Below are 20767 nucleotides of genomic sequence, written 5' to 3'. Positions count from 1 at the left end.
TCAGTGTCAGCCAGTTTGCCGTGGCATACGGAGCTCCATCGCAGTCTTTAACACTGGTAGCATGCCGCGACAGCGTGGACGTGAACCGTATGTGCAGTTGACGGACTTTGAGCGAGGGCGTATAGTGGGCATGCGGGAGGCCGGGTGGACGTACCGCCGATTTGCTCAACACGTGGGGCGTGAGGTCTCCACAGTACATCGATGTTGTCGCCAGTGGTCGGCGGAAGGTGCACGTGCCCGTCGACCTGGGACCGGACCACAGCGACGCACGGATGCACGCCAAGACCGTAGGATCCTACGCAGTGCCGTAGGGGACCGCACCGCCACTTCCCAGCAAATTAGGGACACTGTTGCTCCTGGAGTATCGGCGAGGACCATTCGCAACCGTCTCCATGAAGCTGGGCTACGGTCCCGCACACCGTTAGGCCGTCTTCCGCTCACGCCCCAACATCGTGCAGCCCGCCTCCAGTGGTGTCGCGACAGGCGTGAATGGAGGGACGAATGGAGACGTGTCGTCTTCAGCGATGAGAGTCGCTTCTGCCTTGGTGCCAACGATGGTCGTATGCGTGTTTGGCGCCGTGCAGGTGAGCACCACAATCAGGACTGCATACGACCGAGGCACACAGGGCCAACACCCAGCATCATGGTGTGGGGAGCGATCTCCTACACTGGCCATACACCACTGGTGATCGTCGAGGGGACACTGAATAGTGCATGCTACATCCAAACCGTCATCGAACCCATCGTTCTACCATTCCTAGACCGGCAAGGGATCTTGCTGTTCCAACAGGACAATGCACGTCCGCATGTATCCCGTGCCACCCAACGTGCTCTAGAAGGTGTAAGTCAACTACCCTGGCCAGCAAGATCTACGGATCTGTCCCCCATTGAGCATGTTTGGGACTGGATGAAGCGTCGTCTCACGCGGTCTGCACGCCCAGCACGAACGCTGGTCCAACTGAGGCGCCAGGTGGAAATGGCATGGCAAGCCGTTCCACAGGACTACATCCAGCATCTCTACGATCGTCTCCATGGGAGAATAGCAGCCTGCATTGCTGCGAAAGGTGGATATACACTGTACTAGTGCCGACATTGTGCATGCTCTGTTGCCTGTGTCTATGTGCCTGTGGTTCTGTCAGTGTGATCATGTGATGTATCTGACCCCAGGAATGTGTCAATAAAGTTTCCCCTTCCTGGGACAATGAATTCACGGTGTTCTTATTTAAATTTCCAGGAGTGTATTAAAACACAACTGCAGAAGGAGAACAAGAGAAAAGAATTATCAATTTTAGCGAATACAATAGCCTTAAATATGCCCAATGAAAAGGCAACATTCTAGCTAACACTACACAAGCAAGTACCGAGAGAGCAAGACTCAGCAGTAGAATACGCCAGTTCAACTGTTCTGGGCGCAATAAGTGAGAACAACAAACAGTGTATGATACAACAAGGGATGATAAAAATTTCACTGACTAAGACAACAATAAAATAAAATTTTCCCACTATAATACTGTAGGTCGTACAGGTCCTCACCATAGCTATAAAATTGTGATCTCTTGGTTATTTAATTTGCCCAACAAAGACACACTAAAAGACCGCACTGATCGGAACCACCGCAATTCGCTTTAACTGTCAGAGCCAAACTCACATCACAGTTAACAAAAGTAGACTCCTGGCCGCACTCCATTCCCTGGATTCATGAAGCAAAGTACTGTCTGCTACTCCAAACCTCAATAATGCCCAGTGTTGACAGCAAACCGCCCCCAGCGTTAACTGTAAGTCCAACAGCCCGCTTCCCTGTTATCCTCCACTACTTCTTCCTTCACTGTGTCCAGCTGCCTGCTGCTCTGTTCAGAGGCTGCCAGCTGCATTGTATCTCAACAGACCACCCTGACACTCTTCGTCCCCAGTGTGGCTCCCTGTGACAACAGCAGGTGCCCTGCACACACACAAGATCGGTATGAGAAACATCTCCCTAGGCCATCCATACTGGAACATAAACAAGCTCAGACAGTGCTATCTGGACAGACTGACACCACACACAGGTCTTGCCTGCGAATGGCGCTCGGCGCTGGTACAAACCTGGAATTGCGCTCTACCATAACAACTGTTCAGTAGTTTTGGGATAGTACATAAAATGGTGTAGTAAGTGGTAGGATTATGTGTAGAATTGGAAGCTGTGGTACCTTGTGTCAGTGCCACCGCCTCATGGTGTATCATGGTTGGTAACGACATGGTAAGTTTCTGTCTCATGCTGGTACTAGTTGCACAGGGTCTGGCAGACCCAGTGGTGCATGTCCACTGACCCACACTTCCAAGGGACCGATGACCGTCGCAGTCTGGTCCCTTTAATCCCACAAACCAACCAATCCACACTTCCAGCAGCTCTGAATTACGAGCGCCCTCAGCTGTTGCAATACAAGACAGCCGCCGGCAGTCGCTCAGCCCCATTAGCTCTTGGAGAATCATCGCACTGATACGATAGTTCACGCTGTAGTTGAAGGGGTCTCATCTTGGCTGATGTTGTGATAGCTGGACTCTTCTTTTCTTGCTGCTTCATTTGTAATGAGTCTCTGTATGCTTGGAGAAATACAAGTTAAGTAAGTCTTCTGTTCGTTGCATTATATTGTTTGCTAATCATTTCTGCTCCTGTCCACCATTCCTATGACGACAGTTGCCACACCACCCTGTGGTCACCCTTCCCCACTGTTGCGTACGAAGCTGTACACAACACTACCATTGGTATGGAAAGAAAAATAAATGAATGCGTGAGGGAGAAACTAGGAGCTATCGTCTTCTCTTTGTTTTTATATGTTTGTTCGTTTCTTTTGCAAATAATTAGAATCACACATCGTTCAGTGTTAGTCCATTGTATATTTTATATCTTTACAAAATATAAATTTATTTTACAAGTGGTAAAAATTTGTTGACCGTGTAACTTCTGCGCTTTTATGAAACCAAACCATTTACTTTCGATACAAGTACAGATTACGTGCAGAAACTTGAAAAACTATTTAATTGTTGTTGTTATTTTGTACTCAGTAGAACGCCCTTCATCATGATCAGAAACAAGAGTTTTCTGTTATTACTGAAAAGTCTTAAGTTGTTTATGAATAATAGAAACATATTTTATATATGTTCCATGAAGTAGTAAGGCGATATTTGGTACGTTTTTCTTTCGCTTTTTTTAATTTTACTTTTTTAGGAAATTGCGTTTACTAGCACTATGTGATAAATTTGTATTGTTTATAGGTTTCTGTGCCTTAATCTATAAAACGTGACCTTTATAGGATCGCTATGTTGTCTGTCTGTCTATCTGTCTGTTTAACTTTTAAGAACCCTTTTCCTCAGGAATAAGTAGATGTATCAATTTAAACTTTTTGTCACATACTGAGGAGTACGATCCCTTGCCGATGTACAACATTTAAGGTTCTAAGTCATTGAAATTAAACGATACACTCGTAAATTCCCTCATGAAAACCTTAGGAGTTCTTCCCATTGACCTAGAAACATGAACTTTGGGAAATCGTAAAGTTTCACAGCACAAAAACATGAAAATTGTTAGATGGTTATCATGTCACACAAAAAATAAAAAAATTCTTTTTACCATTGGAACTCACATTGCATTCATTGCCCGTCAAAAACATAATAGAATATTATTGTATGCAAACATAAAATGTAAGTTGTAGTCGTGTTTTAGTAAGTTAATAAAAAGTATTTTATTTAATCTTCCCTCTCCACGTATTTAAACTTTAGTCCCACGCTCACTTCTTTTAGTATTTCTGGGCCAGTGGGCCAGTCTGATACAATAGTTTGCATGGGATCATCAGTTCATGGCCCCTAGACCGCTACTCACACTTGGCCAAATTCTTCATTTTTTCTATATCCCCCAGATTTGCATTACTAATCGACAATATTCGAGTAAAGCCTGAGTTGAACTTTGGCAATTTCAATTTTCCTCTAAATACTGTTTATTTTTACGCTACAGCAGGAGGATAAATGCGTAGAACAAAATGTTCAAAGGGCCAAGCGTTGTGGGGCCCTTTATAGACTGAAGAGCCAAAGAAACTTCTACCCCTGCCTTATATCGTGTAGGGCTCTCGCAGGCATGCAGAAGTACCGCAACACGATGTGGCATGGACTCCACTTATGTCTGAAGTAGTGCCGCAGGGAACTGACACCATGAATCCAGTGGGGATGTCCATAAATCCGTAAGAGTACGAGGGGGTGCAGATCTCTTCTGAACAGCACTTTGGCATGGCATCACAAATATACTCAATAATGTTCATGTCTGGGGAGTTTGATAGCCAGCAGAAGTGTACAAACTCCGAATAGCGTTGCTGCAGCCACTCTGTAGCAATTCCGGATGTGTGGGGTGTCGCATCGTCCTGCTGGAATTGCCCAAGTCCGTCGGAACGCACACAATGGACATGAAATGATGCGGGTGATCAGACACGATGGTTACGTACATGCCACCTGTCAGAGTCGTATCTAAACGTACCAGGTGTCCCATACCACTCCAACTGCACACGTCCCACACCATTACAGACCTTCCACCAGCTTGAACAGTCCCCTGCACACATGCCGGGTCTTTGGATACATGAGATTGTCTCCATACCTGTACACATCCATCTGCTGAAGACAATTTGAAACGAGACTCGTCCGACCAGGCAATATGTTTCCAGTCATGAACAGTCCATGACGGTGTTGATGGGCCAAGGTGAGCCTTCAAGCTTTGTGTCGTGTAGTCACCAAGAGTACACTAGTGGGCCTTCGCCTCAGAAAGCCCATATTGATGATGTTTTGTTGAACGGTTCCCGCAGACACCTGTTAATGTCCCAGCATTAAAATCTGCAGTAACTAGCGGAAGGGTTGCACCTCTGTCACGTTGAACGATTCTTTTCAGTCGTCGTTGGTCCCGTTCTTGCAGGACCTTTTCCCGGCCGCAGCGATGTCGGAGATTTGCTGTTTTACCGGATTCCTGATATTCACGGTACACCCATGAAAAGGTCGTAGGAGAAAATTCCCATTTCATCGCTACCTCTCAGATGCTGTGTCAAGCCGCTCGTGTGCAGACTATAACACCACGTCCAAACTCACTTAAATCTTGATAACCTGTCACTATAGTTCCAGTAACCGATGTACCAACTGCGCCAGACACTTGTTGTCTTATATAGGCAGCGCCGTATTCTGCCTGTTGTATTTGAATACGCGTGCCTATATTCAGTTTATATTCGCCTATAGTCACTCAAAGACAACATTTGTCCGTACACAACAGCATCATCAGCAAACAGCCGCAAATTCCTGTTCACCCTGTCCGTCAGATTATTTATTCATATAGAGAACAAGAATTATCCAATGACACTTCCTTGGGGCTCTCCCGACGATACCCTTGTCTGTGATGAACACACGCCGTCGGATACAGTATAATGGAATCTGTTACTTCAGAAGCCTTGGAGCTACTCGCTTATCTTGGAACCTATTCTATAAGGTCAGACCCCTTGCTAACGGTCTACAGCGCCGCACTCTATCAAACGCTTTCCGAAAATCTAGGATCCTGGAATCTGCCTGTTGCTCTGTCTGTCATCATCATCATCATCATCATCAGCCAATTCAATCATTAAATGATGTGGCCTCTTCGAGCCGTGGATTCAGGTAGGCTTTCAGCAGTCTTCTCCAAGTGGGACGGTCTTGGGCAGTTCTCTGCCAGGTGTTACCAGCGATCTTCTTGATGTCTTTGTCCCATCTATCTGGTGGTCTTCATCTAGGCCTCCGGTGCTCTCTCGGACTCCACTCCAGTGCTAGCTTCGTCCATCTGTTGTCTTTTCTTCTTGCGATGTGGCCAACCCATTGCCATTTCAAGGAACCTAAAATGTCATTACCCTTCGTCGCAGACCGGATGTCATCTGCCCTTTTCCTATCCTTTCTTGTATAGCCCAGCATTGATCTCTCCATGGCTCTCTGTGCTGTCCTAAGTTTCCCTTTTGTAAATGAGTTCAGTGTCCATGTCTCGCAGCCATACGTCATCACAGGAAGAATGCATTGATCAAATATTGCTTTCTTCAGATTTACTGGCATTTTTGATCTGAATACTGTTGAATTCTTCCCAAATGCTTGCCAGCCAAGCTTGATGCGTCGATAGATTTCTGGCCTTAACTCCCTTCATATTTATAACCTGGCCAAGGTAGACACATTCACTGACCTCTTCCAGTAGACTGTCCTTGACTTTCACATCTCCAGCTGGGACCCATTTGTTGGACATTACTTTTGTCTGTATAGTCTACAAAATATCGTGCGAGAAAAGGGCAAGCCGAGTTTCGCAAGAAGGATGCTTTCTGAATCCCTTCTGATTTGTAGACAGAAGCTTTTCCGTGTCGAGGAAGTTTATTATACTCGACTGACATTACGTTGATAATTCTGCAGCAAACCGATAAGAAGGAAATTGGTCTGTAATTATGCGGGTCCGTTCCTTTACCCTTCTTGGAGCCATCCGCATTTTTTCCAGTCACTTCGGACTTGGCGCTAGGCGACTGATTAGCGTTATATGCAAGATGAATAAAGGGCAAGCCGAAAAGCACTTTCTGTAAAACCGAATTGGGATTCCATCCACTTGGAGACTTTTTTTATCAGTTCTCTCAGTTGCTTCTCAAGATCAGAGATACCTTCCTCTGTGTCTCCCATATAGGAATCCGTGCGACTATCGAACGATGGTGTGTCTGTAGGATCCTCTTGCATCAATGATTTTTAAACGCGATATTTAAAACTTCTTCGTTCCTGTTTCTTCTACTGCCACACAAGTCTGACGGACAAGCTTACTGATTTTACGTAGTTATCAGAATTATGTACGATTCTTGGCAAGATCTTCCACTAACGTACATCGGTGGAAGTAGTTTCATTCTTCACTCATCGAGCTTTTCAAAGATGCACAAATTTATACTAATGTTTGCGTATAGAGATTTCTGCTTATATTAGTATCACCACACACATCAAAAAAGGTTTCACATCACCTCGGTTCCGAGAGTTCAGGAACCTGTACACAAAATTCGAGTAGAGATCAACATAAACATCATTTCCGCCCTTTTTATTGCTCATGAAAACCACACATTGCATCTTAACCACCATACTTAACCACCATAAACACCAGACTTTCAGAGGTGATGGTTCAGACTGCTGTACACACCGGTACCTCTAATACCCAGTAGCACGTCCTCTTGCATTGATGCATGCCTGTATTCGTCGTCGCATACTATCCACAAGTTCAGAAAGGCACTGTTGGTTCAGATTGTCTCACTCTTCAACGGCGATTCGGCGTAGACCCCTCAGAGTGGTTGGTGGGTCACGTCGTACATAAACATACCTTTTCAACCTAGCCCAGACATGTTCGATAGCCGGCCCGGGAGGCCGAGCGGTTCTAGGCGCTACAATCTGGAACCTCGCGACCGCTACGGTCGCAGGTACGAATCCTGCCTCGGGCATGGGTGTGTGTAATGTCCTCAGGTTAGTTAGGTTTAAGTAGTTCTAAGTTCTAGGGGACTGATGACCTCAGATGTTAAGTCCCATAGTGCTCAGAGCCATTTGAACCATCTTCGATAGGGTTCATGTCTAGAGAACATGCTGGACACTATAGTCGAGCGATGTCGTTATCCTGATGGAAATCATTCACAAGATGTGCTCGATGGGGGCACGAATTGTCGTCCATAAAGACAAAAGCCTCGCAAATACACTGGCGATATGATTGCACTATCGGTCGGAGGATGGCATTCACGTATCGTACAGCCGTTACGGCGCCTTTCATGACCACCAGCGGCGTACGTCGCCCCCAGGTATGCCACCCCAAAACAGCGGGGAACCTTCACCTTGCTGCATTCGCTGGACGGTATGTCTAAGACGTTCAACCTGACTGGGTTTCCTCCAAACACGTCTAAGAGAACGTGATGCCAATCCTGAACGGCGTGTTGTTAGGCCCATCAGTACCGCGCTGCATTTTGTCGTGGTTGCAAAGATAGATCTCGCTACGGACGTTGGGAATGAAGTTGCGCATGATGCAGCCTATTGCGCACACTTTGAGTCCTAACAAGACGTCCTGTGTCTGCACGAAAAGCATCATTCAACATATATGAAGATACTATCTGTTCTTTCGAACATGTCCGGAAGAACAGATATCATCTTCATATAGTCAAGACTAACCGGCTAAGTTTAAAAAATTTTAAACATTTAAACATAAAAAAGGTACATACTTATAACTACCGCATTACTTGCTAGTGTCAACAATAAGATGCATGTAGTATATCGCTGTGGTCCTAAAAAATACAAGAACAGTGAGTAATACAACAACGAATCGATTAACACAATAAGAGCTTACATGTGGTTCATAGTTCCCTCACACAAGTGGTATGAAGATGCAAGTCCTTAAGTGCAGACATCATGACAGAACTGAGTTGGCGCTAATCAGCTAATGACACTAATCAGATAATGATGTATCTTGAGGTTCGTCTCTTGGTGGGGGCAAAAGTACGATAACATAATAAAATCAAATCGTAGCCAACTATATATTTCATAAGGCATAAACAAAAATTTAAGTGCGTATAAACAGCGTAATTACTTGTAATGACACATGAAATCCTAACGATAAATAAAATAATACCAGTGACAAGTGGAGATATGGATGGGAAATTTCTGAACTTATCTCCAAACAGCTCTAGTGAGGTTTGAAGGTGGTAAGCCACTCTCTCATTTTAATTACTCTGTCGTCAGATTAATATTCATATTTCAGGTCATGATCTCCGTGTTCCCCAGTACTACATCTGGTATGTGTGGCTTATGACTTTTTTACATGAGGAAATTGTGAGCACAATGTTTTTATAGCTGCATGTGTAGCACGTAGATTACTTTTGTCTGAGGAGCCATAGTGGAGGCGACGGAAAACAGGGAGAAAGATGGATTATGGGCCACAAATGTGTCCACTGACTTTATTCGGAGAAGCAGCACTCTGAGAATTGTACCTGCAGAGGGACCTCGGGCCGTGGCAAACCAGTTTTCCCACTTAATACACTCAAGGTATGAACTAAAAAACGCCTTCAGTCACAATTTTTCGTGTTTTATTCAGAACACGATGTATTTCTGACCCTGTGGGTCCATCTTCAGGTGTAATGCGTCTTAATACATGATTTATTTGTTTACTTGAAGGAGATTAAATGCATATTCCTGTCACTAAAAGGTTTGATGTTAGGTTACGAACTACGTAAGCCTCACAACTGTCTCACAGTTACTTTATATTCAATGGGAAAGTTTACCAACAGAATGAGGGTCTTGCCACGGGCAGCAGCATATCAAGTTTTCTGGCAGACACATTTCGCAATCACCTGGAAAGTAAGTTCTTTAATGAAAACAATAGATTCAAAAGTAAAATAATATATTACTGGATATATGTTGATGACACCTTGCTTCTATTTGATAGTTCTTTAATGAAAACAATATATTCAAAAGTAAAATAATACACTCCTGGAAATGGAAAAAAGAACACATTGACACCGGTGTGTCAGACCCACCATACTTGCTCCGGACACTGCGAGAGGGCTGTACAAGCAATGATCACACGCACGGCACAGCGGACACACCAGGAACCGCGGTGTTGGCCGTCGAAAGGCGCTAGCTGCGCAGCATTTGTGCACCGCCGCCGTCAGTTTCAGCCAGTTTGCCGTGGCATACGGAGCTCCATCGCAGTCTTTAACACTGGTAGCATGCCGCGACAGCGTGGACGCGAACCGTATGTGCAGTTGACGGACTTTGAGCGAGGGCGTATAGTGGGCATGCGGGAGGCCGGGTGGGCGTACCGCCGAATTGCTCAACACGTGGGGCGTGAGGTCTCCACAGTACATCGATGTTGTCGCCAGTGGTCGGCGGAAGGTGCACGTGCCCGTCGACCTGGGACCGGACCGCAGCGACGCACGGATGCACGCCAAGACCGTAGGATCCTATGCAGTGCCGTAGGGGACCGCACCGCCACTTCCCAGCAAATTAGGGACACTGTTGCTCCTGGAGTATCGGCGAGGACCATTCGCAACCGTCTCCACGAAGCTGGGCTACGGTCCCGCACACCGTTAGGCCGTCTTCCGCTCACGCCCCAACATCGTGCAGCCCGCCTCCAGTGGTGTCGCGACAGGCGTGAATGGAGGGACCAATGGAGACGTGTCGTCTTCAGCGATGAGAGTCGCTTCTGCCTTGGTGCCAATGATGGTCGTATGCGTGTTTGGCGCCGTGCAGGTGAGCGCCACAATCAGGACTGCATACGACCGAGGCACACAGGGCCAACACCCGGCATCATGGTGTGGGGAGCGATCTCCTACACTGGCCGTACACCACTGGTGATCGTCGAGGGGACACTGAATAGTGCACGGTACATCCAAACCGTCATCGAACCCATCGTTCTACCATTCCTAGACCGGCAAGGGAACTTGCTGTTCCAACAGGACAATGCACGTCCGCATGTATCCCGTGCCACCCAACGTGCTCTAGAAGGTGTAAGTCAACTACCCTGGCCAGCAAGATCTCCGGATCTGTCCCCCATTGAGCATGTTTGGGACTGGATGAAGCGTCGTCTCACGCGGTCTGCACGTCCAGCACGAACGCTGGTCCAACTGAGGCGCCAGGCGGAAATGGCATGGCAAGCCGTTCCACAGGACTACATTCAGCATCTCTACGATGGTCTCCATGGGAGAATAGCAGCCTGCATTGCTGCGAAAGGTGGATATACACTGTACTAGTGCCGACATTGTGCATGCTCTGTTGCCTGTGTCTATGTGCCTGTGGTTCTGTCAGTGTGATCATGTGATGTATCTGACCCCAGGAATGTGTCAATAAAGTTTCCCCTTCCTGGGACAATGAATTCACGGTGTTCTTATTTCAATTTCCAGGAGTGTATATTACTGGATATATGTTGATGACACCTTGCTTCTATTTGATGGAACAAAAGATGAGACTGAAGAACTACTAGCAGTATTCAATTCTTTCCACAAAAAAATAAAATTCACAATAGAACATGAGGACAACAAAAGCATAAATATTCTGGACTTAAAGATGACCAACCATCAACAAAAACATAAGTTCAGCATACACAGAAAACACACATACACAGACATAACACTGCCATCCCAACACACAGAAACATGTTGCATTTAGCTCTATGCTACACAGAGTACACTCTCTTGATCTAGAAGGAAACATCATCAAGAATGAGATAGATACAATAAAGAGCATAAACAATGGCTACACAGCCAAAACAATTCACAATTTAGACAAATACACAAAAGTAAGACAAAGAATGACAACACTATGTTCGCCAGTATCCTATACCTGGGCCCAATATCACAAAAAATAGCTAACCTTTTCTAAAAAACAACTGTGACAGTTTCATTCTCAACTAATAATAAATTAGGAAACTTACTCATCCATAACATAAAATCAAATACACAAACCTACAACAACAGTGTCATGCCCCAGTTGTCCTGCCTACTATGCAGGGAAAACAGGCAGAAACTTCAAAACCCGTTTTCAAGAACATGTAAATGCTTTCAGGCTCAACCACGTTGAAAAATCAGTCATTGCACAACATATTTTGGAAACGAAACATGTCATCAACAATTTAGAAAACAATTTGGTAGTATTACATAATGAAGCCAATGATAAAACCCTGAATCTGTCAGAACAACTGGAAATATACCTCCACAAAATCAAAAAACCAGAATCGATGTTAAATGAATAAACAGATGTCGCTAGCCATAGCTATTTCAGTAATTTTAAAGATCTATTCTAAAGTTATTTCCTGCGTATGTCAATTGTTTCCTGCATATGTCAATTGTTTAATAATTATATCTGTAGCACTACGAAAAATTCATATTTGACCACACAATGTACAAAAACGTCTGTGAAGTGTTTACAAACATGTGCTTGCGAATGTGCCACTTAATGAAGTGATATGCTTGAAAACAATGGACGAAAAAGCTTATACTTTTACTAAAACATTAAAAATGCTTTTCTTGCATTATTTGGTAAGTTTACACTATTTATCTTTTCCACTATTTCACACATATTTTCCGCGCATTATACTGCGACAGTTATAAGTATGTACCATTTTTTATGTTTAGTTTTTAAATTTTTAAATTATTAATCCTTAATTTCAGTGTTCGTATCTAACTTCTACTTATTTGTTGCATATTTTTGTCACAGCCATCTGGAGAAAGGCACTAAGTTCTTGAAACCGGTGAGGAAGTTAAATTTCTTTTATGCTGATGGTTGCTGAATATTTAGATGTATACGACTACAGTTACTGAAGATGGATGAAATATTAGCTGCTCGAAGTAATTTTCGGACAAGAGATTCAGAATACTGCCACTTCAATCTCGGTTGCTGGCACCAGTTCTGACAGCATGACTCTCCAAATCTATGCTTCGCAAGTTGATATCCCGCCCTTTTACAACCTCTAATGCCCGATGTATCACAGCTGGAGGCTGTGTAGTATGTGGGTCACAGTTCACGTGTGTCTTAATCTTTCTTGTTACTTGGGAATAATTTTCCTCCTTTCCGTTGAGTTTGCGTGAACTTGCCACCTCCTATCATTAGTCAAAAGGTCAGGTCGCTCTGTCACTTGATAAGATTCACAGTCCCGTGTTAAATTTCGGGGAATCATTAATAATTAAAATAAGTTATCGAGCTAGTGTTTTTGATACACAAATAGCTAAGACGTTGTTTTCCTCTTGGACGAAGCAAAAAATCGTTAAACGCGAAAACATTTCGCTTCTCGGGCGAACAAAGTTATTTCTTCACATGTGAGTCAGTCTGATTTACTGTCACATTTTTCGTTAGAGCTAACACGGTAAACATCGGTTGCTATATTGGTGTTGTTCACCCCCTGTCCTTGGTTGCCGCCATTGTCTGAACACTTTAATCAGGTTTCCCACTCGTTAATTCGTGTTTCGAAGACTTACGCCTATTCATTGTGCTTTCGCCATCTTAAACTCTTCTAAGGCACTTCTCGGTCGCCTGTTGCATATTGTCCGCTTCGCCGCTCTTGCGCGCGGAATTCTTTACAACCTGTATGAGAACGCCAGCCGGAGTGGCCGAGCGGTTCTAGGCGCTTCAGTCTGGAACCGCGCGACCGCTACGGTCGCAGGTTCGAATCCTCCCTCGGGCATGGATCTGTGTGATGTCCTCAGGTTAGTTAGGTTTAAGTAGTTCTAAGTTCTAGGGGACTGATGACCTCAGAAGTTAAGTCCCTTAGTGCTCAGAGCCACTTGAACCATTTGTACGAGAACGCTGCAACGACAGTGCCGGTCAACGGAAAGCTGAAACCGCCGGTTATGTCTTTGCTTGTCCCTCGTACCGCTGTCGCGACAAGCTGCTGACCGTCTGTCAGGTTCAAAACTCTCAGGGGGGAACCTCACAGATCGGGCTTCAGCCGGTAACATGGTGGTCCTTAGATTAGATTAGATTAGTTTTTCGTTCCATAGATCCGTGCTGAGGAGATCCTCGTGGATGTGGAACATGTCAATTTTTTTTTCAGCTGAAATAACAATACTAATAGTATGAATATATACAATACATCATTTGTTTCTATTAAAAAATTCATCAATGGAGTAGAAGGAGTTGGCCACTTTTAAACTGATCTTTATTTGTAACTAAATTTTTTGTGTTTGCCCGGCAAATTATTGAAGATGAGTGTTCCTGAGTAGTGGACCCCATTTTGAACTAAAGTAAGTGCTTTTAAGTCCTGGTATTGTATGTATGAACTGAGCTGTTTGTTGGAAAAAGAGGTATATTATTTAGGACAAATTTCATTAAGGAGTAAATATACTGAGAGGCAGTAGTTAGTATACCCAGTTCTTTGAACAGGTTTCTACAGGACGTCCGTGAATTTACTCCACAAATAATACGTATTACACGCTTTTGGACTCTGAAAACTTTTGTTTGACTTGAAGAGTTACCCCAAAATATTATACCATATGATATTATGGAATGAAAGTAGGCAAAGTATGCAAGCTTTTTTCATTTTTATGTCTGCTACCACACGAATTGCAAATACAGATTTATTAAGGTGTTTCTGCAGTTCTGTGGTGTGCTCCTCCCAACTGAATTTATTATCAAGTTGTAATCTCAGGAATTTAAGACTGTCGACCTCTTCTATCTGTTCTTCATATGCTGGGTGGAAACCTCTTACAGGTTCTGAATTGCATATAGTGAGTCTTTCCGAAGTTTAATGTCAGTGAGTTGGAGTGACTAAAGTGGTTCAAATGGTTCAAATGGCTCTGAGCACTATGGGACTTAATATCTGAGGTCATCAGTCCCCTAGAACTTAGAACTACTTAAACCTAACTAAGCTAAGGACATCACACACATACATGCCCGAGGCAGGATTCGAACCTGCAAACGTAGCGGTCGCGCGGTTCCATACTGAAGCGCCTAGAACCGCTTGGCCACAACGAGAAAAGTGGTGCTTGGTAACTTTCGTCGTACTTCAGATGCACGTTTGACTGATGACAAACGCAAATTCCTCAACCTACGCGGCTTACAAGGGAACCTCCCCATCGCACCCTCCTCAGATTTAGTTATAAGTTGGCACAGGGATAGGCCTTGAAAAACTGTACACAGATCAATCGAGAAAACAGGAAGAAGTTGTGTGGAACTATGAAAAAAATAAGCAAAATATACAAACTGAGTAGTCCATGCGCAAGGCAGGCAACATCAAAGGGCGTGTTAGCATACGAGCGCCGTGGTCCCGTGTTTAGCGTGAGCAGCTGCGGATCGACAATTCCTGGGTTCAAATCTTCTCTCGAGTGAAAAGTTTAATTTTTTATTTTCAGATAATTATCAAAGTTAAGGCACTCACACATAATCAACTTCGCTCTCCAAAATTCCAGGACATGTTCAGATTTGCTTGGACATATACAGGATTTGACGATCTACGCACGGAAACATTTTGAAAACGTAAAAAACATATGTTTTGACAGAGCACAGGGAAAACTGTGCGACTGTGAAACTGTTGCATTCATTTGATGCAGTTTTTGTGACAAACTCTTATGTTTTCATCACTTTTTTGGGAGTGATTATCACATCCACAAGAAAACCTGAATCGGGTAAGGTAAAAGAATCACCAAGTATACAAGTTAGGTGGGTCGACAACATATTCCTGTCATGTGACGCACATGCCGTCACCAGTGTCGTAAAGAATATATCAGACGTATTTTCCCGTGGAGGAATCGGTTGACCTATGACCTTGCGATCAAATTTTTTCGGTTCCTATTGGAGAGACACGTCCTTTCGTCTACTAATCGCACGGTTTTGCGGTGCGGTCGCAATACACAGACACTAAACTTATTACAGTGAACAGAGACGTCAATGAATGAACGGACAGATCGTAACTTTGCGAAAGTAAAGAAAGTAAAGTTTTCACTCGAGGGAGGACTCGAACCAAGGACCTTTCGATCCGCAGTTGCTCACTCTAAGCACGAGACCACGGCGCTCAACAGCGTACATTGTCCTTTTTGTTGCCTATCTTCCACATGGACTACTCAGTTTGTATATTTTGCTTATTTTTTCAAAGTTCCACACAACTTCTTCCTGTTTTCTCGGTAGATCTGTGTACAGTTTTTCAAGGCCTATCCACTGTGTCAATTTATAACTAAATCTGAGGGGGGTGCGATGGGGAGGTTCCCTTGTTAGAGCACGCTGTCCTTTCTTGGACGCGTTTTCTGGGGTTGTCGTCGATCGTGGTCACATTCAGATAGCAGCTCTGAGTTCGAAATCTGTTACTAGTAAAATTCTGCGTGTCGTACTGGAACATGAACGATCCTCACCATTTTGCAGAAAGTGCGAGTATTTGTTACCTACACATTTTGTTGATTGTAATTAAAGTTAAACTTTCAAAACGCTCTAGGAATAACACCACTCGTCAGAATGACGTCAAATTGCAACGGAATATTATCGGAGAAGAGGCAAAACGTATGGCAGACGAAAAAAAAAAAACAGAGTGACAATTGAGCAATAGCACTGTATGTGCCAGAATGTGCCAGGGACAGAGACTCTTGTGACATTATCCTGACTGCCTTGTCCGAGAATTACTTCGAGCAGATAGTTAGAGAACCAACTCGTGAAGCTAACGTTTTAGACCTCATAGCAACAAATAGACCGGAACTTTTCGACTCCGTGAATGTAGAAGAGGGTATCAGTGATCATAAGTCAGTGGTTGCATCAATGACTACAAGTGTAATAAGAAATGCCAAGAAAGGAAGGAAAATATATTTGCTTAACAAGAGTGATAGGGCACAAATCGCAGAATATCTGAGTGACCACCATCAAACGTTCATTTCTGAGGAAGAGGATGTGGAACAAAAATGGAAAAAATTCAGAAACATCGTCCAGTACGCCTTAGATAAGTTCGTACCGACTAAGGTCCAAAGCGAGGGGAAAGATCCACCGTGGTATAACAATCATGTACGAAAGGTACTACGGAAACAAAGAAAGCTTCATCATAGGTTTAAGAGTAGTCGAATCATAGCTGATAAGGAAAAGCTGAACGAAGCGAAAAAGAGCGTAAAGAGAGCAATGAGAGAAGCATTCAACGAATTCGAACATAAAACATTGGCAAACAATCTAAACAAGAACCCTAAAAAGTTTTGGTCATATGTAAAATCGGTAAGCGGATCTAAATCCCCTATTCAGTCACTCGTTGACCACGATGGAACCGAAACAGAGGACGACCGAAGAAAGGCAGAAATACTGAATTCAGTGTTCCGAAACTGTTTCACTGCGGAAAATCGTAACACGGTCCCTGACTTCAGCCGTCGCACGGACGCCAAAATGGAAAATATTGAAATAAACGATATCGGAATTGAAAAACAACTGCTATCACTTAGTAGCGGAAAAGCATCCGGACCAGACGAGATACCCTTAAGATTCTACAGTGATTATGCTAAAGAACTTGCCCCCTTTCTATCAGCAATTTATCGTAGATCGCTGGAAGAACGTAAAGTACCTAGCGACTGGAAGAAAGCGCAGGTCGTTCCCATTTTCAAGAAGGGTCATAAATCAGATGCGAATAATTATAGGCCTATTTCGCTTACGTCAATCTGTTGTAGAATAATGGAACATGTTTTGTGTTCTCGTATTATGACGTTCTTAGATAATACAAATCTCCTTCATCATAACCAACATGGATTCCGCAAACAGAGATCATGTGAAACTCAGCTCGCCCTATTTGCCCAAGAAATTCACAGTGCCGTAGACACTGGCGAGCAGATTGATGCCGTATTCCTGGACTTCAGGAAGGCATTTGATACGGTTCCGCACTTACGTTTAGTGAAAAAAATACGAGCTTACGGAATATCGGACCAGGTTTGTGATTGGATTCAGGATTTCCTAGAAGAAAGAACACAACATGTCATTCTTAACGGTTCAAAATCTGCAGATGTAGAGGTAATTTCGGGAGTACCGCAGGGAAGCGTGATAGGACCTTTATTGTTTACAATATACATAAATGACTTAGTTGACAACATCGGTAGCTCCGTGAGGCTATTTGCAGATGACACGGTTGTCTACAAGAAAGTAGCAACATCAGAAGACTCGTACGTACTCCAGGAGGACCTGCAGAGGATTAATGCATGGTGCGACAGCTGGCAGCTTTCCCTAAACGTAGATAAATGTAATATAATGCGCATACATAGGGGCAGAAATCCATTCCAGTACGATTATGCCATAGGTGGTAAATCATTGGAAGCGGTAACGACCGTAAAATACTTAGGAGTTACTATCCGGAGCGATCTGAAGTGGAATGATCACATAAAACAAATAGTGGGAAAAGCAGGCGCCAGGTTGAGATTCATAGGAAGAATTCTAAGAAAATGTGACTCATCGACGAAAGAAGTAGCTTACAAAACGCTTGTTCGTCCGATTCTTGAGTATTGCTCATCAGTATGGGACCCTTACCAGGTTGGATTAATAGAAGAGATAGACATGATCCAGCGAAAAGCAGCGCGATTCGTCATGGGGACATTTAGTCAGCGCGAGAGCGTTACGGAGATGCTGAACAAGCTCCAGTGGCGGACACTTCAAGAAAGGCGTTACGCAATACGGAGAGGTTTATTATCGAAATTACGAGAGAGCACATTCCGGGAAGAGATGGGCAACATATTACTACCGCCCACATATATCTCGCGTAATGATCACAACGAAAAGATCCGAGAAATTAGAGCAAATACGGAGACTTACAAGCAGTCGTTCTTTCCACGCACAATTCGTGAATGGAACAGGGAAGGGGGGATCAGATAGTGGTACAATAAGTACCCTCCGCCACACACCGTAAGGTGGCTCGCGGAGTATAGATGTAGATGTAGAATACGTAAATGAAAACACCTGTCAAGCGCACGATCTACTGAAGTTGGTATAAACACGCCGGGTACGCGGATTTTCCTACTTTTGCGAGTGGTTAGCGCACTGGACTCACATTCGGGAGGACGACGGTTCAATCCCACGTACGGCCATCCTGATTTAGGTTTTCCGTGATTTCTCTAAATCACTCCAGGCAAATGCCGGGATGGGTCCTTTGAAAGGGCACGGCCGACTTCCTTTCCTAATCTGATGAGACCGATGACCTCGCTGTTTGGTCTCTTCCCCCAAAACAACCCAACCCTACTTTCGCGTCTGCGACGTTCGCCATGACACTGCAGGTTCAAAAATGTCTCTGAGCACTATGGGACTTAACTTCTGGGGTCATCAGTCCCCTACAACTTAGAACTACTTAAACATAACTAACCTAAGGGCATCACACACATCTATGCCCGAGGCAGGATTCGAACCTGCGACCGTAGAGATCGCGCGGTTCCAGACTGAAGCGCCCAGAACCGCTCGGCTACAACGGCCGGCCTCAATGCAGGATCTCGCACTGCTTGTAAAGCTGTATTACAAGAATGATGACTGTGTTCAAGTCGCTCTGCAGAAGTTCCGGACACTGAAGGGTTTGAAAAAGAGGCGTCGGTCCGATGACTGCCGTGGGTCTGGAGAAAATGATTCGGAAATTCGAAAAGACGGGTTCTTTTGGTGTGCAACCTGGTAGGGGCAGGAAACGAATTTATTCGACGTCAGTGGAAGCAGCGGTCACAGCAATGCAGGAGAAGACGAGTGGTGGGGTGCGAACGTGTAGTGCGCGGAGAATTGCCCGAACATTGGACATACCCGTGAGCACGGTGGGTAAAATCCTACGAAACATCCTTCTTTGCTATACATTCGAAATTACCCACGTGCAAGAGTTGCTTCCTGTTGACCGCCAGCAAGAGAGGCCTTTGCTTTAGAAATTCTCTCTCGCATGGAAGTGGACAATGATTGACCTTGGAAGATTTAGTGGGCAGACGAAGTCCACTTCCATCTGACACAGAATTGACGAATATGGGCAACGGAAAATTCACACGCAAATCCACCCGTACCGTCTCATCCTGAAAAGGTCACTGTGTGCTGCAAGTTTTCGAAGAGACAGGTGCTTCTGGCCCTATTGCCTGTACTGTCATTAGTAAGTGCTATGAGTGTCTTCTGCGCAACCACATCGTTACCGCTCTCCACCAGCGTGGATGTGTGGATGGGTTCATTTTTATGCAAGATGGCGCACCTCCGCACATTGGAAATTCAGTTAAGCAGCTGTTGAAGCGCCATTTCGGAAATGCTAGAATTATCAGCCGCCATTTCCGTACAGCCTTCCCGTCCCGATCACCTGATCTTAATCCGTGTTACTTATGGTTGTGGGGGTTATCTGAAAAATGTGTTCAGATAAAAAAAAAAACTTCAAATGGCTCTGAGCACTATGGGCCTTAACATCTGAGGTCATCAGTCTCCTAGAACTTAGAACTACTTAAACGTAACTAACCTAAGGACAACACACACATCTATGCCCGAGGCAGGATTCGAACCTGCGACCGTAGCGGTCGCGCGGTTCCAAATTGTAGCGCCTTGAACCGCATGGCCACACCGGCCAACTCCGGTTGCAAACTTAGCTGCATTGAAGTTACGCACTGCGTAACACATTCTGAACGCGACCCCGTAAACACTGCGGTCAGTTGTGGAACATGCTGTTTCTCGATTTCAAATTGTTGCAGATAACGGTGGGCAGCATATTGGACATGTCTTGCGCCAGTCACACGGAAATTAATAATCACATCTGGTTTTCATTCATACGTTTTATGCGGTTTTGGCCTCAGGACAATTAAAAACCGATTTTTGCTACCCGATGTGATATGACCTTGCCATGGTGGACGGACTTAGGTAACTAACAGCTGTACACCCATGCACACTGAGTAGTACAGTTTGTTTAACGTCAGACGTACGCCTTAGGCATTGTTGTATGATTCACTTGTCATTTGTGGTCGACCACTATTAAATTACGATTTTTACAGCGGCATCAATTGCTATATTTTGTAACAACTTATTTTTCTTCCGTCATACGTTCTCCCCCTTCTCCGATAATATTGTGTTGCAATTTGACGTCATTCTGACCACTGGTGTTATTTCTACAGCGGTCTGAAAGTTTAACTTTGATTATAATACAACACGCACACATTTCCCCTTCTCAGAATGGTGGCGAAGATATTGCGCCAAGTATCTTGCCGATTTGTATGGAAAGGCCATATACTTAAGATACGTTACGACATTCTCATCAGTAATGGCAGCCGAAGTCAGCTAATTTCGCTAACAGTTTTGCCAAAGGGGTCAGAGGGGCGGACTGAGGTTCAGG

Source organism: Schistocerca serialis, chromosome 10, assembly GCF_023864345.2.
Source record: "Schistocerca serialis cubense isolate TAMUIC-IGC-003099 chromosome 10, iqSchSeri2.2, whole genome shotgun sequence".
Taxonomy (NCBI): domain Eukaryota; kingdom Metazoa; phylum Arthropoda; class Insecta; order Orthoptera; family Acrididae; genus Schistocerca; species Schistocerca serialis.
Note: the sequence above shows the minus strand (reverse complement) of the source record.